At 38.2% G+C, this 23,308-nt stretch overlaps 1 pseudogene across 1 annotated transcript; it reads left to right on the forward strand.

Moving 5' to 3' along the window:
* Nucleotides 1-17,608: 17,608 nt before the first annotated feature.
* LOC308522972 (tyrosyl-DNA phosphodiesterase 1-like) lies at nt 17,609-19,663 on the forward strand (annotated as a pseudogene). Its single transcript has 2 exons — nt 17,609-18,173; nt 18,402-19,663. The product of its transcript is annotated as a tyrosyl-DNA phosphodiesterase 1-like (transcript).
* The last annotated feature ends 3,645 nt before the right edge of the window (nt 19,664-23,308 follow it).

The following is a 23,308-nucleotide window of genomic DNA, read 5'->3' on the forward strand; positions in this document are numbered from 1 at the left end:
GGTTATTAATCAGCAAGGCTAGTTTAATAAGTTCATTGTATTTTCCATTATTTCTGAGCAGTCGCTGTATGTCCAACTGCATGATGGCCACGCCAGGACCAGGGGAGATGCCATCAAGATAGCCACATTGTAAGGCTATTTTGAGGGCCTTCCAAAGCCCACGTTTCCTCTGAATTGGGGTAGCACAGAACTGGGATTGCCAGTAAATCAGGGTGGGATTGGTGTCTTAAAGCTAAATATCAGTGAGCCTGCTGAAGGCACTTGCAGGCATAGACCCGTGTTCTCACCCGCTCACACCTACACACACACTCACACACACAACCCCTGGTGGAGTGGGGAATTAGTCAGCGGAGGCCTGACAAAGTGCTTCCTACACATGCTGTTCTGTCAGGCGGCACAGCTTCTTGGGCTTCAGAGGTAATTACATGGATTTTCTGTCTTGTACTTGCAAAAACACAGCCCAGCTCTGCGCTGCCACTGCTGGCTCGGCGCTGACAACGCCTTTGGCTCTGGCAGGCAGCAGGCTGCAGGGGGATGTTTACATGCTCTCCTTTAAGAATTCAAACCCCAAGAAGACACAGGAGGAACCGTGGGAGGAAGCGGGGAGAGAATTTATTTGAGAGAAAGAAGTGTGTAGAGAAGTTTCTCTTGGATGACGGGGAAAACCATTCCGGAGGAGATGGGGGCACACAAAGTGGGGAGATGTCTGCAGAGAGGCCCACGATAATGCTTGTGTCCATGAGTTTTCTTTTCCTTCCCTTCCTCCATCAGCATAATTACTTGGCTTGTAACATTCATTTCTCTTTCAATCTATCCTTCCATCAATCAACAGTTGTTAGAACCCACATGCCCCAATTTCTAGTCCAGAAAATTTGTCTTTACCTGGGGTGGAGCTAGGATATCACCCACAGCACCTGCTCACAGGAGCTTACAGGGTGGTTGGGAAGACAATTACTCATTTCAGGAAAATGGAAGAAGATGGTCAGAGATTTATGAGTGGGTATGGAGTATAGATCTTGATATTAAGCCTCTACCCACTATTAGGGATGTGCCCTTTTCTAGTCTGTATCTTCATGGGAATTATAACCACAGAATGAAATCCAGAAACAGGAATAAATAGAAAACAAAATGTACTGGGGCACTTCACCCTCTCAAGGCCAAAGAGGGACAGGGCATAGATGAAAGCAAGGTAACAGTTACCTGTGTTGACTAAGCATGGGTTTCTGAATTTCCTAGATCTACAGATTAAGTTTGGATGCTTCTATGTTTCACCGTGGGTTAGCAGAATGCTAACCCAAACCCTGTGAGGGCCTTGGAGTCATCAGCAGCACAAATAATTAGAAAGAGGCCTGGACTGAAGCAAGACTTTATGACTTTACTGCTAATTGGTTCTGTGATCTTGAACAAATCACTCCACTCTCTGAACTCCTTTACTCAAACTATCTCTCTGGGTCTTCACTCAAACTATCTCTTTCTCTAATGCTTCCCACTCCCCTTCAGTCAGTCAAAACCTGGGTGCGTTTCCAGGCCTAACTCAAGGCCACCACCTACCTACAGCCTTACCAACCCTTCCAGCTCGCATTTACCTTTTTCCTCCGGAACCTCTACAGCAATGCATTAGATCTCAGTGGCTGAGCACTAGGGGTCACATGATGTCATTCCTTCATAGTTGTATTTATGGTTTTCTTCTGTGCTTCTAAGTGCTACATGGCATATTAAAGCTCCGGGTAGAGATTGACAAAACTGTTGTTGGTCTTTTATTGCATCTCTCAGAAAGCTAAATATGATTAGGAAAAGCCACTAGATTTGGATTAGATGTTTGGCCTGAACAAGGTAAAAACAAAGAGTCACCAAGGATATTTGTTAAGTGATTCTTCCCCAACCAGGCTAACAAGTCTAGACTCCCTTTCTATTTTGTTTCTGTGTTGGTTATCTTGTCTTTCTCCTTAGGGATTTTTCAGTAAATATATATATATACACACACACATAGTCACAAAGGTTCATCAAAAAAATCTTTTTTACTTTTTGATAAACAATTTCTCTCTATTTATCTGTCTATCCTTTCAAATTAATGCATAGAAAATAGGCTAGTCTTTTAGTTCTTTAAAAAGATTATGGCTCGCAGCTGCTTAATGATATAAGTGCTCTTTTATTCCATTTTAAGAATTACAAAACTGAAGCTCAGGGAGATTAGGTTCAAAGTCTTATGGACTTTGAAGGACACTGAAGACACTGAGGACACTGAAGTTCAATCTAGGTCAGTGTGATTTCAGTCTTTCTATCACTCACACCTCGTAAATAAATTAAATATATGTAACAAGCAGAATTAAATAATTCCTGAAGTATACAAAAATATAAGTAGGGAAATGAGTGTGTTAGATTTTAGAAAGTAAATTGGAGTAGAGAGAATGACGGATAATTTGGGAGGATTTTTGCAGTAGTTAAATTTAGGCATTCTATGCTACCTTAAACAATTTTCTCAGTGGTGCATCTGTGTAATATAATGATATTTAAAATATATAAGAGAGTCTCTTGAGTTAAAATAAGAAAAGAATCAGCAGCAAGTTTCAAGTGGAGACACCTTATGCAAGGGTTTAAAAAAAAAATGATCCCCTTTGGGTGCTTCCATCACTCTTTCAACTCACTTGAGCCCCATTTGTAGTAGTGAAGTAACCTGAAATAGACTGTGACAGTAAATGAGTCTTCTACAGAAAAATTATTTCCAGATATGCTTGTGGATTTTAATAGTAGTGGTGTTTCAGATTCTCTCTCTCCCTTTTCCCCTCCCTCTTTTCTCTCTCCTCTTCTTTCTTTCCTTTTCTTTTCTTTTCTTTTTTTCTTTTCTTTTCTTTTCTTTTCTTTTCTTTTCTTTTCTTTTCTTTTCTTTTCCCTTCTTCTTCTTCTTCTTCTTCTTCTTCTTCTTCTTCTTCTTCTTCTTCTTCTCCTCCTCCTCCTCCTCCTCCTCCTCCTCCTCCTCCTCCTCCTCCTTCTTCTTCTTCTTCTTCTTCTTCTTCTTCTTCTTCTTCTTCTTCTTCCTCTCTCTCTCTCTCTCTCTCTCTCTCTCTCTCTCTCTCTCTCTCTCTCTCTCTCAGAATTTCTGTACTACCAGACACTCAGAAATAAAGAATTAGCCACAAAAACAACAAAATTTTAGATTGGAGAAAACATTAGACTAGAGCTGTCAACAAAATCATTATATAAACAAATAGATAGGTAATAACTGATTTAGGATATTAGAGAATAATAAAACCTAATTACTTGTATATGAAATAAAATGTATAAAAAATATGATTTACTCTGCAAAGCTCAGCTAGAAATTGGAGGTACCAGATACTTTTGAGTTTGAGGCTTCCTGGTTGGGTTTGAAAATTGTGTGCGTGTTTTTTGAATTTATAAAATAAACAGAACCCAAAGTTTATTTCAAAGCCCATACTTTCAATAGAATTTTCCTCATATATACAGAAGAATAAAGAAAATGTACTCTTGAGAGAAGGTGTACAATACACAACTCAGAGACAGAAGCAAAGCTGAAGGATAGGTTAATATACCATGAAAATGGCAGAATTGAAAAAAAAAAATCCCAAGATGTAGAACAATATTTTCAAAATCTACACCTCTCTTCCCTTAACAAGCTTCCCAAATTATGAAAGCCAGTCTTATATCCCCTAGGCAGAAGACTGGAATATTGGTTTATAAAGAAACTCCCCAATCCAAGAGAAAAGATTTACAGATATTGATAAAGACAAAGAGGATTGGACAGCCAACTCCTCATCATATCACACTGTGTGATAAAGTCTACCATTCGACAAGCCTAACAAGCCCTGCTCATGCTACAGATGCTTTCTGGCCAGAATGGATGAACATAGGTTTCTAAATTTAAACAGGCCATTAAATTCAAGCCAGGGCATATCTTAAGGAATTTTCTGAATACTGTGGATCTAGGGAATATCTCATAAGCTATCAGTAAATCAGGATTTGTCTCAAACAAAGGATCAGAAATTAGAAGGCATAAAATTTCACATTGCAGCCTCAGAACTGGGAAGACAAGGAGACATGCTTTCAAAAGTCTGAGGAAAAACTACTTACAATTGGAATTTACTCGTGGCCAAGCAATCAAAACTGAGGGTTCATTGAAGGGGCTCACGTAATTTATTTCCCATACACCCTGACCTAAGAGATAACTAGAATATGTGCACATCCAAAATAAAGAAGGAAAAACAGAGGAATATAGGATGACTATTAAAAATAGGTAATTAGAATAATTAAAAATTAGAAAAGAAGGAACATCTATTGGATTCTATAATCCATGCCTGGGATCTGAGCATGGTTTTAATATTATAAATACCCTAAGGTGCTGCCAAACCGATCTTTCAAAGAAACTCTCCTCCAGAGCATCCTTACTAGAACTCTGGGGATCACACTAAGTCAGCAGCCCCTGAAAATCATCATGGTTGTTCTGCCTTTTTGCCTTGCACTTGCTGGTGCCTCTGCTCAGAACTGCTTCTCCGCTTCCCAAATGGCATGTGAACATCTTTCAAGACCAAGGCCAGCATCACTCCACAGGCAGCCTTCACTCACCCTCAGCCTCACTTAGCCCTGACACCCGTGGGTAGCCCTGCTTGTGTTCTCGTAACATCCATGTCACTTTCTTGCATAGATGAATGCACTCACTGATGTCAGTAGACTTTTCTTCCTCTTCCAAAAGATTGTGATCCTCTGGAAGGTGGACGCCATTGTTTTTAATTAACCAATGCCTTCTGAGTTCTCATCATAATACTTAAGATCCTAATAGTTTCTTATGTTATCTTCAAAAATATCTTAAAGGGGGATTCTTTAACCCATGAAGGGTGTGAGGCTCAGAAGGAATAAGTGACTTGCATAAGATCATACCTATTGTCAGTGGTAGGGCCGGATTCAAATCCAGGCCTTTGGAACCCTACACCTTGCAGGGAACCCAGTGGCTGCTCCAGTAATGAGTCTTCATCAAAGCAGTTTGGGGGTGGGATGCCTCAGGCCTAGTTCTGATCTGTCAGCAGCCAGCAGTCCTTTGTTCCCCTTTTCGAAGGCTCCTCCCTGGATCTGAGGGCTGCCTTTCTCCAGAACAAGCCCCTGTGTCTTGTCAGTGACATGTTGCTGGAGGTAACAAGCTGAAGCTCAGGGAAGTGTCCAAAGCATGCCATCTGAGAAGGTGGATTTTAATTGCGACCTGATCTATTTGGAACAGTTCGGATATTGGGAAATGTGTTTTTTTTAAAAATATGAACCTTTGTGCTTATGTTCTTTCAAATGATTCATACTTTACCCTTCCCCACATCTTCCTCCTAGCCAGCCACACACTAAAGTTGTACAAAGACAATGTTATGTTCATGTATTATTACTTTTTGACAGTTTGGATCAAAATTAAGAAAGACTGGTGTGAATAGTACCAAAGCCATTTAAATTACATCCCCATCCTAAACATTACACAAGAGTGAGCTGAGACAATCAATATTAGAAAATGTCAAAAACAAAATTTGTCAGGCAAGATGTTTTATTTGAAAACTTTAAACACAAAGAATCTTTAAATAGGTAGGAGCTAAAAAAAAATTAAATCTTGTTTTGACAGTATTCATTTAATTGGGAGAAATATGTTGGAGTATATAGAAAAGTTATTTTTTAAAGACAAAGGAAATTTGACACAATGTAGTTTAAAAGATTTATTTCTGTTGAAAAACTAGAATTTTCTCTATGTTATAGTTCTACATCCTATTACTTCCATTTGATTCTGAAAAATGGAAAAAGATAACTCATATCTAAAGAAACATTGATTCCATTGCATTTTCAATTCAAATAAACAGTCTTCACTCAACAATGAAATTCATATAAAAAAGAAGTGCATTTTTTTCTCTTTTTCTCCTTTTATTTATATATCCACCATCAGACAAGCTATAACACTATCTAAACAACTGTATGCATTAACAAACAAACATAGATCAATAGCTATAATTTGACACACATGCACCATTCTCTATGAAAACATCAATAGTCTAAAAGCTGAGTGGGCATAGCTGGAAAAAATATGCTTCACAGACACAATGTTGGCAGAAGATTAAATAACCAGATGTCAGGGAGAGAAAAAAATTCAATGAAACTGAACATATATTGGAAATGTACAGGTATTCTGTAGAGCTAAATTGTTCAAGATTAATAATAAGAAAATTATCTTCTACTTGCAGTCATTCAATTACTATGGGTGCAAATATTTTGGATTGGATGTTTCCTTTCAAATATATTATTATCTACCTAAGGAGTGCTGTTGAGAGTCAAGGCAGAACTAGGATATGAGTTGCACAATGCAGTCCAATCTGAAAACAATATCTGAAGTTGGTATAGCACCTTTCATAAGTGAAACCACAGATGACTGGTGTCATTCAAATGTATTGCACTGTGATGGAGCAATGAAAAAAGAATATATAACTTAGTATTGGGTGCAGGCAGCTGAGAGAAGCCAAGTTTATGTAAAGCATTTGATTGAAAATAGATGAAATTCAGAGTGTGTCAATTCAGCCAGTACCTAAGCAAACCAAAAAGCAAATAAGCCATTTGCCATTTTATTAGTGAGGCAATATGGAATGTGAAGAGGCCAGTGCATCAGGGACAGGGGCCATACAAGCTTTTTTTTTATCATTTGCCAATGTTATTATATCAAATAATTCATTGTAATTAGATGCAATAGAAGGTAGTATATCTCCTATGGCTAATATTTTTAAGAGGTGACTCTGGACATTCCAGCATGCTCAAATTGTCAGGAATGATCACAGGAGGAGAAAATACCAGTGCTTTTTTTTAAAAAAAAACTTAGTATTTATTTCATGAAAATTTGCTTTATTATAGGTATTGTCTCATATACATCCATAGTTCTATAGTTCCTGATATTGCTTAAAGAGTGAAATCTCATTGTCTCCTTAATCTTTATACATATAGAAAGGGGACACAATATATTAAACCAATGCACTTGTTTATGTAAGTGTTATATGTCAGGTTTTGTCTAGAAAATAAAAGAATGAAGAGAGGAAATGGACTTTGGGATGGAGTTTAATATTGGATGAAATTACATAGGTCCGAGAGGACACAGAATAGAAAGCTTATCTTCCCAAAGCAAAGCAGCACCCATCTTTTAGAACATAGACAGCAAGACAGATATGAAGACTTCTGAGAAGAACATGGAACTTGGGATGGACATTCAGGAATGTATCAGGAAAGAGGCAAAGCAGGGTTTCAAAGTAGTGAGTCACAGATTTAAGAGTGGTGATCAAAACAAACATAAAGCAGCAACAAAAACAAGGCCATTGGGATAGACCTGAATATAAAGGGCAAATATAAAGACTAGGCTATATTTAGAAAGCTACCCAAATATGTAATGAGGAAAAGACTGATAGATATAGGGAGATAGAAGATAGATAGATGATAGATAAATAGGTAGATAGACAGATAGATAGATGATAGATAGATAGGTAGATAGATAGATTTTTTTTAACATAAATCAATAATAAAAACATACCAACAAAATAAATTGATGAAGGACAGCGTCAGACATAGAACTATCCCATAAGCATACGCAACGATATTCAATTTCACTAGTAAGCAGAGAAGTGCTAAAAAACAAAAAAAACAAAAACCTGCTGTTTTAAAAATCCATCAAATTGGTTAATGTTAAAACAATAAAGAAGATAAAATACAGCATAGGGAATAGAGTCAATAATATTGTAATAACTACGTATGGTGCCAGGTGGGTACTAGAAATATCAGGGGGAACACTTTGTAAAGTATATAATTGTCTAACCACTATGATGTACACCTGAAAATATGACAAAAATAATATTGAAAGTAAACTGTAATTGAAAAATAAAATTTAAATTAAAAAAATAAAGTAAAGAAGACACCCCACCAAAGCCAGACTGTGATGATACAAGCGCTCTTTCTGTCAGTATGATACCTTAGGATTCTGTAGGGAAAAGAGTCATAGAACTCTGCATTCCTATGAACAATTTCAAGAAATTAATTCTATGTAAATAATGATGAGCTTATGCAAAGATTGAATCGTGTGTTTGTTTTAACATGTACTCACAAGCATATCCTAGCATATAAACCACTCACACATGTTTATCACAGTGTTTCAGAGAAGCCTGGACTGATATGTAGGTCTCTTTCCAGGGAATTGGGGAAATGACATCTGCTCCAGGTCCTCTTCATCTTTGCAGGTTGTTAAGGGCATGGAGAGAGAGAGCTGGAGAGTATGACCCCATGGACCAGATCTGAGTGCCAGATAAAGTCTGCTGTGAGAAATGTCAGGACATTGATTTGAAGAAAAATTCTCTGAGACCCTGACTATAGACTACACTGCTTTGGGTCCCCAGAGACAAAGTTCAATAAGCATTTAAAGTGGCTGTGAGAGTTGGATGTAGCATAGTGATGCTTTTATACATCTTGAGGCTTTGGAAATGTTGGTGAAACCAGAAGGAAGGCAGCCCCAGGAAAGGAGGGCAGTATTGATGGGGGAGGTCTGAGAGTTGCAGTAGCAATAGGCATTACCCCCATGAGTTCTTCTGGGAACAGATATCACCTGAGGCTGAGATGGAAGCATGAAAGAACTTTCCATGTGGGCATGCATGACACACCTGGGGATCCAGAGACAATTGCTGAGGCTCTTGCAAGTAATTGCGGCAAAGAAAAAAAAAAAAGTGGCCAAAGACATTGTCAACATCGGCAAAAATATTTCCTTACAGAAGCCCCAAATAAGGGGCATAGCCAAATGCCATGCAATTCTCAAATTGAGGCCAGGAAATAAATAGAAGATTCTGGAATTGAGTAGATGTAGCAACTTTGAGAATTCCTATGAATATCCTCAAATATGGAGCAAACTGACTATGCTCATCGTTTCCCTCTTTTAACTGACATGATGTAGAAATAACTACTTGGGAAAATAGGAATAGAAATGATAGGGCTGTGTCTCTGGTGGAAAGGAATGTTCTGGCTCTAGACATCCAGAGGGAGAAATGACTCAGTCTACAGAAATGGTGAGCACCCACTAACTAGTTGAAGTGAATCTACCTATAAGATAGGTGAAGCCAATCAGAAATGAGCACATCTCAAAGGCAGAGGAGGAGTTGAATGGAGGACTGTTGACAAACCTACTGAGCCCAGCTGCCTGGAATGGGGCCAGGGCTAGAATAAAATCTATATAAACATTTAGCCAGTTCATTTCTGCTGGTATTTATAAGCTTTTTTGCACCTGTAGGAACCAGGTCTTGGTGCCCTGACGAGCACATTGAACAACATTTTATCTGAATTCATGCCCATCCCCAGACATGCCCTCAAGGTATATAAAATACAGGGAAGAAAATAAATACCCAGGTCTCAAATTATACCTCAGAGTATAAAGAAACCAGTCCTCAAATCTTATGGGAAGGAGTCAGAGTCAGTCTCTCTCTCTCTCTCTCTCTCTCTCTCTCTCTCTCTCTCTCTCTCTCTCTCTCTCCAGCACACAAACATTCACACAATCATCTAAAAAAAAGTAGACAGTCTTGACAAGCTTCCTAAACGAGATTATAAAAAAAAAAAAAACCAGAGGAAAAAGAAAAAGGAGTTTGTGTAATTAAGAAATAATATAAAAGCAGTAAAGAGATGAATATACATTTTAAAAGTTTAAATTGCATATAAATTTTAGGAGTTTTTTTTCTATAGTTAAGAAAAAATACCATTCGAACCTTGATAGGAATTGCATTGAATTCATAGATGGCTTTGTTACCATGAAAAGAAAGCTTAAGAAACTCCCAATGATGGCAAATGAGAAAAACAAAAACAAGGAGATGAAAGCCCCTGGAGAGGGGGCACCTGACATACAGATGAGAGAGCCGAGGATACTGTGTATCTCTGAAGCAGGATGCTTCACAAACAACAAAGGACATTCAAAGATAATAAAGAATAAATTTCTTAACGTAAGAAATAAATGAGTAGTTAAATCAAAATATCCACTGTGTTGCAGGAATAATTAATACAGAATATTTAACACTGTGAACTATTTAGGATTGATAATTTTTGAACTTTAAGGATAAAAGTAAAATATTTCAGCTATCCAGGACCTGGAGAGTATTATGCTAAGTGAAATGATCCAGAGAAAGACAAGTACCACATGATTTTACTTATATATGGAATCTAATGTACAAAATGAACTAACAAAAAGTGGAGACAGGCTCATGGACAGAGAATAGACTGACAGCTGTCAGAGGGGAGGGGGTTAGGGGCTGGGTGAGAAAGGTGAAGAGATTAAGCAAAGAAAAAAAGAAAAGAAAGACTTATAGACACAGACAACAGTGTGGTGATTGCCAGAGGGAAGGAGGAATGGGGGGTGGGGTTGAAGAGGGTAAATGGGAGATTAATGGTGATGGAAAGACACTTGAATTGAGGTTATAAACACACACTATAATATACAGATGATATATTGTAGAATTCTATATAATTTTATTAACCAGTGTCACCCAGTAAATTCAATATAATCTCTAATCTCTAATCTCTAATCCATAATTTATACTCTATGATCTATAATCTATAATGTTATATAATATTATACATTATATAAAATTATACAAATATTATATTTAATATGTAATACATAAATATATACATAACAAATAAATATATAAACTTTTATATTAGAAATAAAAACATACACAATAAAATACACTGCAAAAGAGTCAATATGAGAATAAGTCAAATAGAAATACTTACAGTGATTAAACTGAAGCAGTCCTCTTTCTGGGCACATTTTGAGCAGTGTAACACCCAACCACCAATCCCACAAGTAGAACTCACCTAGGAGTTGCTATGAAGGTACAGCTTAAAGAGCTGCAACAGGAAGTTCTTAATCAGTGTTCAGAAACATAGGCTCTGGCTGCCATTGGGAGCACAGACCCACACTGTTTCCATGGAGCCTATCCTGGGAGCTGACCACACACAGACATTTACCACACGGCTACATAAGGAAGCATACATATATGTATTTTCTCAATCATTATTTCACTCTTTGAAGAAATATTTATGAAACATAAATATGAGATATTTTATTTCCTCTAGGGCAGAGGTTCTCAACCTTCTGGCCCTTTAAATACAGTTCCTCATGTTGTGACCAAACCATAAAATTATTTTCATTGCTACTTCATAACTGTAATGTTGCTACTGTTATGAATTGTAATGTAAATATCTGATATGCAGGATGGTCTTAGGTGACCCCTGTGAAAGGGTCGTTCGACCACCAAAGGGGTCACGACCCACAGGTTGAGAACCGCTGCTCTAGGGGTCTTTTACCTTTCCTATGGTTGTACGTTTCTAGTATGTTAATGACATAAAAATAACCCCCGAAATAATATAAAAATGCCACAAGATAATACAAGACAAACTCAGTGTAGAGAAAATAGTAATGTTAGGTTGAGGTGATAATGAGAATAGCACAATGTGAGACCAGCCAACATGGATTTTATATCTAAATACATAGGTCAGAGCATTTGAGAGAAGAAGTGTGCACATAACTGCAGATTGGTGGAAGGTAGAGCAGAATTCCTAAGGGAGGAGTGGCAAATATAATCATAGGGAATCAAACTATGTTTTGCATGAGATGGGACCTCATCCATAGCCCACCTTGATTCACACCTTTCCTGACTGGAGTGTGTCATTTTCTTTTTGTGACTCACACAGGTGTCCATGACTGGAGGCCACAGCACTGCCCATCGATCTTAGCCAGCACTTCCCTTTCTTCCGTCTCAAAGAGCCCAGGAGAGACTCATTATCAAGGGGTATCCACAGACATTTTATCAAAATGTGAACCTGCCAACTCGTGCCTGGCTCCAGGGTGAAATAGCCATCATATTCATTGTGTAACTATCTCTATTTCCAGGAAAGTTGAATCTGTTATTCTTTACCTTGTCATTTAGTTGAGCCTTGATGCCTTTTGCCTTGGCTTTCCAGCTAATCCATTTTTCACCTTCCTGGTGAGACCCCTTCTTTTATTTACTGGTACAACTATGTATATTATGTACACAAGGAAAATCGGAGTCAACTGCAAATAGAAAAACACAGTTTCTAGGAGGTCAGATAAAGGCTCTATAATTTAATCAATATCTAATTAAACATATCTCCTTACACGTGTTACTCATTTATAAAGGATTTTATATCACCCAGACTGTTTGTAATCATGTTTTTGCCTTCTTTCCAGCACTGTCTCATGGGTAGTTAGCCCAGGCACAGAGAGGTTTGGTGACTGAGTTCAAGTTATTATGGTATATTCTCATTGTCATAACTACCAATATTTCAAGGCCAAGTTCAAATGTCAGAATATCCAGGAAGAATTTCCTATTTCCTTCACATGGAAATGACCACTCCCTCCCCAAAAATCTAATCCAACCTCTGTTCATTCCTCACACAACATTTAAATGCATTACTTATCTAGCCAGGCTATGTTTTTTTCATGAATATGTTAGCATAGAAGATGTTAGAATATCTTAATTCCCAAGCACTTTTAAATGAATACAATAGTTACTCAATGTTTCCTGCCTGCCTAATAGAAATGAAATAGCTGATGAATTTTTCGTAATTAAGGAAAAAACGAATGATTTGCTTACACAATGTTATAGGTCTTTTCTGCTTATGTGACTCTTCACATGCTATAATTGTTTGGTCATACCAAAGAGACTTTTTTAAAAAAAATTAATGTTTATTATATTCTCACAATACATTTGGGTTCTCACAGGTAAGAAGAAATTAGAGGAAGCCTAAAATGAGCTCTAATCCTATTTCCATCAGAAGATAAAACATGTCTTCCTTTCATATATCCTCACTCTACTCTAATCCCAAGGCAGTAGTGCCTTAGAAAATGGGAAGTGAAAACAGGTTCACAGTCCTGGTTCATAACACATTCTCTAGATGGGGGTTGGGGGGATGGGGAGTGTGTAACACATTCTTAAAGTGGCCCGTCTCCATTTAGCCCCACAAGTGGCCCAGACTACTTGACTTTCCAAGTTTCTGTATCTGGTTTTAACCACTTTGTTGCAAGAAGTAGCCACTTCTCGCAGCTACTATTGTACCTTTCTCTAGCATCATCCTTTCATTTAGACAGTCTGAGTGAAAACCAGATAATCAAGCTTTTTTAATGAGCAAAATAAGGGTCAAAGAGAGTTGAAGGCTTGAAGTGAAGATATGGACTTCTTTCCCTGAGGGAAGTGGGTATATTTAGTTCATGACCTTTCGTCACAGGTTATCTGCCTTCCTCTTTCTTTTTGATACCTCTGTCCCACATCAGCCCAATCCATACTGCCCCTAGTGCTCTGCTGTACCCAATATTCTTAGCACCCCTGGTGAGCTAGTCCTTTAAGGGTCTAAAATGGTATCTGCCAGTAAGTCTCAGAATTGGACATTTTTCTCCTCCTCTCACAAATTAGATGTTGCTTCCCAAGTCCTGGCCTTTCTGCATCCCAGTCTAGTTGATATGATAAACATATTTCTGTAAATGGTACTGATATATTAGTGAAATGCATTGTGCAAGTCTTCAGTGCATTCACATAAGGGCAGAATTCAGAGAGAATCATTTTGGATAAGGAGTTCATTCTCTTTGCCCCTCGGTTCCCTCCCCATCCAGCAGTCAGTCCACGGCTGTCCTCTTATGAAAGGAATAGAAGGGGAATTGGAGCTCAGGCACAAGCTAGGTGAGCCAGCAGAGAGTTACCACCTCACACAATGGCATGCGCATAACTTTGTGTATACAGAGGAAAACAAATTTATTATTTTACTGTAATTCTTTAAAAAAATATTTATTTATTCTTCTTTTTTTTTCTTGATTGATTAAGGTATTACATATATGTCTTTATCCCCCAATGGCCCCCCAACCTCCTACTCATGCCCTCACCCCCATGGTGTCTGTGTCCTTCGGTTAGGCTTATATGCATGCACACAAGTCCTTTGGTTGTTCTCTCAGATTTGTCCATTTTACCCTGTCGATTAGTCATTGCACAGCTCCTCTCTAGGCACCCCAATTGTCCACCTGCATTCCTTAATACAAACTGCAGATCATACATTCCTGATTGACTATATTTAAAAATAAGTCATGATTTCTAATCTTTGTCCTCTTAGTGTTTTATATGTCTTATTTGTATTTGTTAAATCACAGAATTTTAAAGCTGGAAGGAACCTGTACCATTTAGTTCAACTTCCTCCTTCTACAAACTAGGAGATACAGACACATCAAATGGTTTACTTCAAGGTCACCTGCTAATCAGATAACCAAGTCATAACGAAAACCAGTACTGAGTCCAGTACAATTGCTTAATGTCATTTACTGAAGTATTTTTGCCTTTAATGAGTCCACATATAGTGTTACCTCAAATATTTGAATAACTTTCTGCTTCTTATCCTTCTAAAGTTCATTTTCTTGCTAATACTAATGTAGAAGAATGCCAAACTTGGGTACCAACTTGTTGGAAGGCAAACTGATCTACATATTCATGCTGGCTTTGATAGCTTGGCATGTCTCCAGCACACAGTAAACAGATAATGGAGAGGACCTTTATTCCAGATGCTGCATTTACAGGGTGGTATCTAATACATTAGAGATGTTTTCCCAAGTTTCTCCCTGATAAATTAAATCATAATGATATCAAGATGAGTGTAAGCTGAGGCTATTTGTTCTGTAGATACAGGTAAACCTCCTAGGATACTATTACAGGCCATCAACAAAACACCCACTAAGGATGTAAATTTTCATTCTCACTATAAATCTTCTGCTTTCATCATTCATGGAGACTTCTGTCCATTCATACCCAACACTTCCCGACTCAGTCCTTGCACAGATTTCAGCAAATAACATTTACTATATCATTTACAAAACTGTTTAGGACTCAGATATACCTAGTAATTTCTGCAAAGCTAAAAAAATAAATGTTCCTTCCATTGACCAAGTATGCCAAGTTCAACGGTTCTTTTCTACCAAAGGTTTCAAAGCAAAGGATGTGCTAAGAATTGGGGTGTGTGTACTAAAACCTGTTTTCCAATATCCTTGAGGGAGAGATTAATTTTATGACCTTATAAATTGAAAAGAATTAAGTCCATTTGATAAACTTCATGGGCAATGCCCTTGCTCCAGGACCTGATCCTCCAAGACTATAACTACTATAAAACTTTCCAACCCAAACATAACCATTGGAAATTTAACAAGAAACTGACATTACTTGTGGCAGTATACTTCCTATGGGAATGAAAACATGCATATCTTCTATAAATATCATACATGTTCAGTCTACATGGGAATATAAGTGTGTTATGCACATAGGGTACGAGTTGTCTATCCAGTCGGTTCTTTACCATATACATGGCACTTAGTTCTCTGTGGGCCACTGAGGTGTTGGTCACGAAGGTATGAACAGTGTTAGGGCATTCCATGACCAGCCTTGTGTAGAAAACAGGCCAGCTATAATTAATTGTAGGTAGCAGTTAAAATAATTGTTTTCATGATGGGCCTTGTAAGACCAGGGGCGATTCAGGTGATAAACTGTAACATGGAGCTGGGTCTGCAAGGATGTGCTGCCGCATGTTCTGTGGTGTGATGCCTACAGAGTAAGTAGTGAGTCAATTGCTACCACATTGACTTAGCTTACACATCTTGCAGTGTTAGGGGCAAAGATGTTCCCCAGGCAGGAACCAGGTAGACAGAGGCAGCCCTGCTAAGGCTCCACCTCCAATGCATAAGCAGCAGGAGCAGAAATCAGAAAAGGAAGCTTGTGAATGTATTTCAGTCACCTCTCTGGACTCTCCAAAATGACTAGGGAACATTTGACTGTGGGGGGCCAGATATTCCTGATCTGATTCATTTTCCACAGCCATTGCAAGAGAACTTAATAGACAGCTCCCAGTTATTCTACTCCTCATTCTTCCTTTTCTGAATAATGCCTAGAATCTGTATTACTCACAGCACTCCCTCTGAAATACCTCTCTAGTTGACTACTTTCTAGAAAACTTCACCCTCAAAACATCTTTTAAGTTGTGAGTTTTAGTCTTCTTTCTAAATAGTAAATTAAGCACATTGTACAGCTCCAAATCATATAAAAAAGTAAATAGTGATACGTAATTCTTTCCTTCCTCCCCTTTACCTCCTCAGAGGTATCTACTATTACTAATTTCTTATGTATCTTTCCAGAGAAATTCTATGAATATCTTAGACTTTATAATCTCCCTTGACAGCACCAAATATGTACTGTAATCCTTAGAAAGGGCTTGAGCACATATATGGTGCTTAATAAATATGTATTGATTACTTGAAAAGATAGATTGTCTCAGTGTTTGTCAGAATCCTACAACCCCAAGGATAGGAACACCTGCAGAGGTGACAGTCCTGACTCTCAGGGAATACACAGTCGTACAAATAGTTTCCCTTGCTACATGTGCCAAGAGTTAACACTGCTGGGGAATTTAAGATATATTATGCTATGGAGAGTAACAGACCCTGAAAAAGGAAGCTGAGCTCTGGCATTTTACACCTTGCAAAGACAAATGCTTTGCAATGTGTATTAAAAGCACTCTTTGTGATCAAAAGATTTGGCAAGTCACCCAGAATTCTTAACTTTCCCACCATGGCAGAAATCTCATTATGTATAACCTTTTAAGTGGGACTAGAGAAACATTTGCAACTTGATTCTCATTGAGCACAACTTCTACCTGGAAGTACAATCCAAATGGAGACCAAATGTATATTATTTTTGCATTGGACATGTAGTGCCAAGAGCAATGTTCCACTCCATTTTATTTAAGAGCCAAGTAGCTTATTCTCTCTCTCTCTCTCTCTCTCTCTCTCTCTCTCTCTCTCTCTCTCTCTCTCTCTCTCTCTCTCTCTCTCTCTCTCTCTCTCTCTCTCTCTCTCTCTCTCACACACACACACACACATACACAAGAGTTTTATATACTAGCTGGGCAATAATTCTTACACATATGGTCCTGGTTCAAGGGTTCACCATGGAATCTGACCTCAGTGGATGTGGTAAATTTCAATTCTTGGGGGTCCTATGGGGCAGATGTACAAAAATATTCAAGACCAACCCCAAGAGACTTGGGGGTGGTAGTGTCTGTGGTTGTTTGTGAATGTATCTTATAACCATCCTGGATTATCTCATATGTTCATGCTAATTTTCGGATAGGCCTAGACTTCTGTTCCAAAGTCTGGGCTGCCTCTGCATTCTTTCACTATAATAGTCTTATAAACCACCAGCAGCTCCTTTGCCCAGTGTTAGCTATTGTACATTTAACATTGAAATAACTATCACAAAAGTCCCATGTGATGTCATTTTACACACGAAGAAATCAGCAATCAAACATGAGAAGGCCAAAGGGGAAGGGGCAGAACCACAGCCACAAAGTAGGTGCTGGGGAGTGAAGAATTTGAACTGCAGGCAGGCACAGGGGGCCACGATGGGGTGTGATCCAGAATGGCTGTGCACTTAAGGCTGTGGTGCACACAGGCTGCTCAGATCCGGAAAAGTCCTGAGTGTTCTATGGGGCTGGAAGGGGAGCATCTTGTAAAGACACTAGAAGTATAATGTCTCATGAAGGTGATTATGGGATATGAACCATATCCAGTGGTGATGAGGGTGAGAAGGAAAAGTCCAAATTGGACCACCCATCTACCTCTCTTCTCCCCCATGTTGGGCAGGGAGCAGCATATGAGCCAAAGCACTCCTGTTCCAAGGCTCAGCAAGCACCCACAGGAGGAAGACGTGCCTGGTGAAATGCAGCAACACAGAGGTGATTTCAAAAGTTTCACCCCCTCAGAAGCAGAAGAATAGTTCCCAGGAAGAGCTGTGTTGGAGTCTCTCCAGTGGTGATGATGAGTTACCACCAGAGACACAGCAGAAGGCAGCTGAGAAAGTGGCAGTCAAATAAGAGAGAGGCTCTCCTCTCCCAAAGAAGGCACTGCCCAGAGCTGGAAATCATGGCCTCCTGCCCGCCATGCCTCCCATAGGACAAAGACCAGTACTGAACATTAGGGGAAGGCCAGGACACTTGGGACCTGCTGAATAAAGGGAACCCCTTCCAATTCTACCTCACTAGAGTCTCAGGAATTAAGCCACAGTATAATTCTGCATCTCTTCACATCAATATATGTATTTTTAAAAATAGGTTGTTATTGTTTTCTGAGAAAGGAAAGGAGAGTGAATGAGAGAGAGATAGAAACATTCATGATGACAATCATGGATGGGCGGCCTCCTGCAAAACCCCTACTGGGGATCAAGCCCACAACCTTGGCATGTGCCCTGACTGAGAATCAAACCATGAACTCCTGGTTCATACGTCAAGGCTCAATCACAGAGCCACTCCTGCTGGGTTCAGAGATATTTTATCTTCTCTATTTGTGACACTTGTATCTTCAGCACAATATAACTATTGCTTTGATATAGACTAGCTCATAAAGCAGTATCCACAAGAGTTCAGCAAGAAACCAGTCCTGCTCCTGCACGGTGATACACAAGAAGCTGAGGCTCACTTACCTGCTGAGACAGAGCCTTATGAAAACATTACTCTCTGCCAGGTGAAGCTGGAACTGCATTTGGAACACACCACATGAAAATGATGCTACTGCTGTAGAAAGAAGTCCTGCTAGCTGTCATACACACCTCCAACCTCATCCATGCTGACTGGAACCAGAAAAGGCAAGGAATATGACTGATCCCCTTATACCCATGAATTACCCATGGAACCCATAGATCTGGAGAATCAACAACACGTTTTAAAGCGGATCTTGTCAGCTACTTGATGGCTTATAACACTCCTACTCTCCAGGAGTGGCTAGACATTGTCCACGACCTTGATCTCCAAAACAAAAGTTTACCTCATTGGATCAATCCCAGGACTCTTTCAAGAAAGTCACAAAAGATCATTGGGGACACTTTAGGCTCAGGAAGCTCCTGAAAGAACACGCCTCACCCACACATAAAGCAGAGTCTTGGCCCATAGTAGGTCAGTTTTGAAGCACTGGCTCCATGGGGGCTGACAAAGCAAAATGGTTGTGTCCTGAGTTTAGAGAGACCTTGGTGACCCAGGGGAAGGAAGCAGGACCCCAGGGAAAAGTGTCACTCCTCTCCACGTGATCGATCCATCTGCGGGAAATGTGCAGAGTAGCTTAGAAGGGAATCCAGCTGGGGGCCCTCTTCCCTACAGCATTCAGACAGCAGAAACCCAGAACTGGCTTCATTCCTATTTTGAAAATGGTCAGCTGAGATGCCTGGCCGCAGCAATGCCATGTCACATATTAAGACATATAAGAGACCCTGTCCAGACCTCAGTCAGATTGTTTGGTTCCGTGTCACAAGCGTGCATCTGTCCAAGGTCACCTAGGGGGTGTTAGAGAAAACCCACGCCCTGATGATAATCCACTCCTAGGAGTTCAGGGTCCTTTTCCTCCCTCAGCATCTGGCCTGGACAGCTTCAGAGTGAAACAAAAAGTCTTCTCCGGCAGCCAGGAGCCAGCAGCATCCTTTCCTGTGCCGTACGACCTGCCTCCAGAACTGAGTGGAAGGAAAGATCAGCATGGATTTGGAACATTCCTTATATCGAAGCCCCAGATCCACAGGGGAACACGCGGGTCCCACCCTGAAAGTGGGGAAGCTCCGTGAAACTCGAGTGTAAGACATTGAGGCCCAAGCACCTGTTGTACTGGGTGTTCACTTCCCTCAAAGTTTTTTCTGCACCCCTAGGAAACTCTTCGCCAAGGTCACTCTCTGAACATGGATGATGGTTGTGGTTTTAGAGGTCATTATTAACATTTCTCACTAAAAAAATAAAAATAAAAAAAATAAAAGTTATATTTTTTTTCATTTCCTTTTCTATGCTGTGTTTTGGAATGAAAGCTATTACACTTCACAATGTGAAAATAATATTTAAAAAATGATAAAGCCACTTGATATGTAGTATACGTGTCAGAATTTGTACTCAATTCTTCTAACTCCAAGCAGGAAAAGAAACTAATTAAATGAGACCCCTCTTGTGTGTGAACCACTTTATGTGTGAATATATCTCTTCCTATGTAAACACACGTGAACAACCACATATGATTTCATTTAATGTACGTAATGCTAGTCATCTTCACACTTTTATACTGACTCATATCGAGAGATGATTAGAGAGATGTTTTTTCTTGATTGTTGTTTTTTCTTAGATAACATTTTAAATTGTAGGTAACAGAGGATTAAATATTTCTTGGATTGGCTGACTTTATAATTACTTAATAATTTCAACACATTCTTATTTAGTATGTACCATTTGCTGGGCATTCAGTGGTGAACTAAAAGAAAAAAAAAAGCATCTTTCCTCCTAAATCATATGCTCTAGAAGGGCTAGACCAGAAGTTGGAAAACCTTTTCTGTAAAGGGCCAAATAACAAATGTTTCTGGCTTTGTGGGCCATATGGTCTCTGTCACAACTCTTCAACTCTGCCCTTGCAGCATAAAAGCAGGCTCAGACATAAGGGGGAAATGAGTGTGGCTGGATTCCAACAGAAAAGGTAGTTATGAACACTGAATTTTAATTTCATATAAGGTTTATGTGTCACAAAACATTATTTTTCTTTCAATTTTTTAAAAACCTTTAAAAATATAAAAAGCAAGGGCACTTTCATAAAATGCATTTATGAAAACCCCACAGCTAACATCATTCTTAAAGTAAAAAAGGGAAAGTGTTCCCACTAAGATCAGGAGAAAGACATTGATGCCCATTTTTCCTCTGCTATTCAACATTGCACTGAAAGTTCTAGCCAGAGCAATTGGCCAACCAAATTAGATAGAAAGAGATAAACCTATCTCTATGATCAGATACCAGGATTCCATATATAGGAAATCCCCAAGAACACATCCACAAAAAGCTAGTAGAGCTAATAAACAAATTCAACACATGTTTAGGGTACAAGATTAACACACAAAAACCAATTATGTTTCTATACACCTATAGTGAACAATGCAAAAAGGAATTTAAGAAAGTAATTCATTTATAATAGCCTTCAAAAGAATAAAATACCTAAGAATAAATATAAATATAAAGTCAGGTACAATGAAAACTATAAGACTACAATAAAAGTTGCTGATAGCAATTTTAAAAAGACATAAATCAATGGAAATATATCCTGTGTTCTTGGATTGGAAGATTTGATATTAAGAACTCAATATGATCTATAGATTCAAAGTGATTCCTATCAAAATTCTAATGGCCATTTTTTTCAGAATCAGAAAATTCAATTCACAAATTCATAAAAAAAAAAAAAAAATTCCAGTGGCTCTGAATAGCTAAAACAAAATTGAAAAAAAGAAAAAGAAGAAAATCACACTCCAAAAAAAAACTACAGAAATCAAAACAGTATCATACTGGTGTTAGGATAAATATATAGACCAGGCCAATGTAATAGGATTGAGAGTCCAGAAATAAATGCATACAGCTGTGGCCAACTGACTCAACAAATCAACATAAAATGGTAAGTAATCCAAATAGAAATGGGCAAAAAACTTGAAGGGCCATGTACTTCTTTATGCAAAAAAAAAAAAAAAAAAGATATACAAAGGTCTAGTAAGCACATGAAGAAAAACAAAGTGAACATCCTAAGTCATTTTGGTAATATAAAACAAAACTACCATGAAGTACCACTTTTTACCCACTAAGATGCCTATAATAATTATAAAAAACTATTGTAAAGTATGTAGAGAAATCAAAATTATTGTACATTGCTAATGAGGATGTAAAATGGTTCAGTTGCTGTGGAAAACAGTTTAGTTACAAAATGTTAAGGGTACAGAATTACCATATGACCCCATAATTCTACTCCTATGTGTATACATAAAATAATTAAAAATATATATTCAAACAAGTTCATATATGTGCATGTTCATAGTAGGAACTATTCAAGACAACCAAAAGGTGAAAACAGCTCAAATATCCATGAATACATAAATGGGTAAACAAATAGTGGTGTGTGTGTCTGTGTGTGTGTGAGTGTATTTACTAGTACCTTGCATTATATGTATCTATTCCATTATATATATTTACCATTATCTATACATGAATTATCTTTCATTATGCAATGGAAGATATATATATTTAAAAAGAAATGAAGTAGTGATATGTTACAATGTGGATGAGCTTCCAATGCAGCATGGTCAGATATTGTATGAAATAGTTATAGATAACTTTATGGAGACAAAGTTGAGATTTGTGATTACCAGGGGTTAGAGGTATGGGAGAATAGGGAGCAACTGCTTAATGGGTATTGGGTTTTACCTAGGAATGTTGAAAATGTGTTGAGATTAGATAATGGTGGCAGTTCCACAGTGTCGTGAATGTATTAGATACCACCAAATAGTCCATTTGAAATGATTAATTTTATGTTACCTGAATTTACCTCAATACTTTATTCTTTTAAATGTGCTGACCCCTGATTAGATCAATGACAGTTAAATTTGCAACATATTAAAATCACCTTGGGAGTTTTGAAAATGCCAATTATAGGTTATACTCAAGGAAATTAAATCAGAATCTCTAGCTTTTGGATACAGAAATCAGTATCTATTTACAGTATTCTAGTGTATAATCAAACTTGGAAATAAGTGGTCTATACCAGTGATTCATAAATCTTGTTCTGGGACCAGTTACATTAGCATCACTGGGTACTTGCTAGAAATCCAGTCACAGGTCCAACCCCTGACCAGCTGAATCAGAAACTTTAGAGGAAAAGCCACACATATTGGTATTTTAACAAGACCTCAAGATGATGCTGATGTAACCTCAAGTTTGAGAAACATTAGTCACTCTAGAAGAGTCTAGCTTGTCTTCATCTTTGACGTGCATAGCAATTTCCTGGGGATCTTTTTAAAGTGGGAATTGAGATTCAGTTGTAGGAAAGGACCTGAGGACAAATAAAGTCTCAGTTAATAGTTTTGTGTGTGCGTGTGTGTTTTTTTATAACTCTCTTCAGTGTTTCTAATATACAGCCAAGGTTAAGGACCACTGGTGTAGATTGAGAAACAAGCATTAAGCAAATAATGGCACAATTAATCAGTTAATCACAATTGTGAATGTTTTCATTTATTTCTTTAGATTGTTGTAATCAACATTTGAATTAGAGTTACTTAGTGCCTACTTAAAATATGTGCTATCTTTTAGGAGAAATGTGTATAATAAAATCTTATACTTGCCCTCAAGGGTTTACTAGTAGAGTCTCCCAGGTGAAATTAGAAGGTGGACACAGTATAATAAATGC

This window comes from Myotis nattereri (assembly GCF_964212035.1).
Source record: "Myotis nattereri genome assembly, chromosome: 8".
Classification (NCBI taxonomy): domain Eukaryota; kingdom Metazoa; phylum Chordata; class Mammalia; order Chiroptera; family Vespertilionidae; genus Myotis; species Myotis nattereri.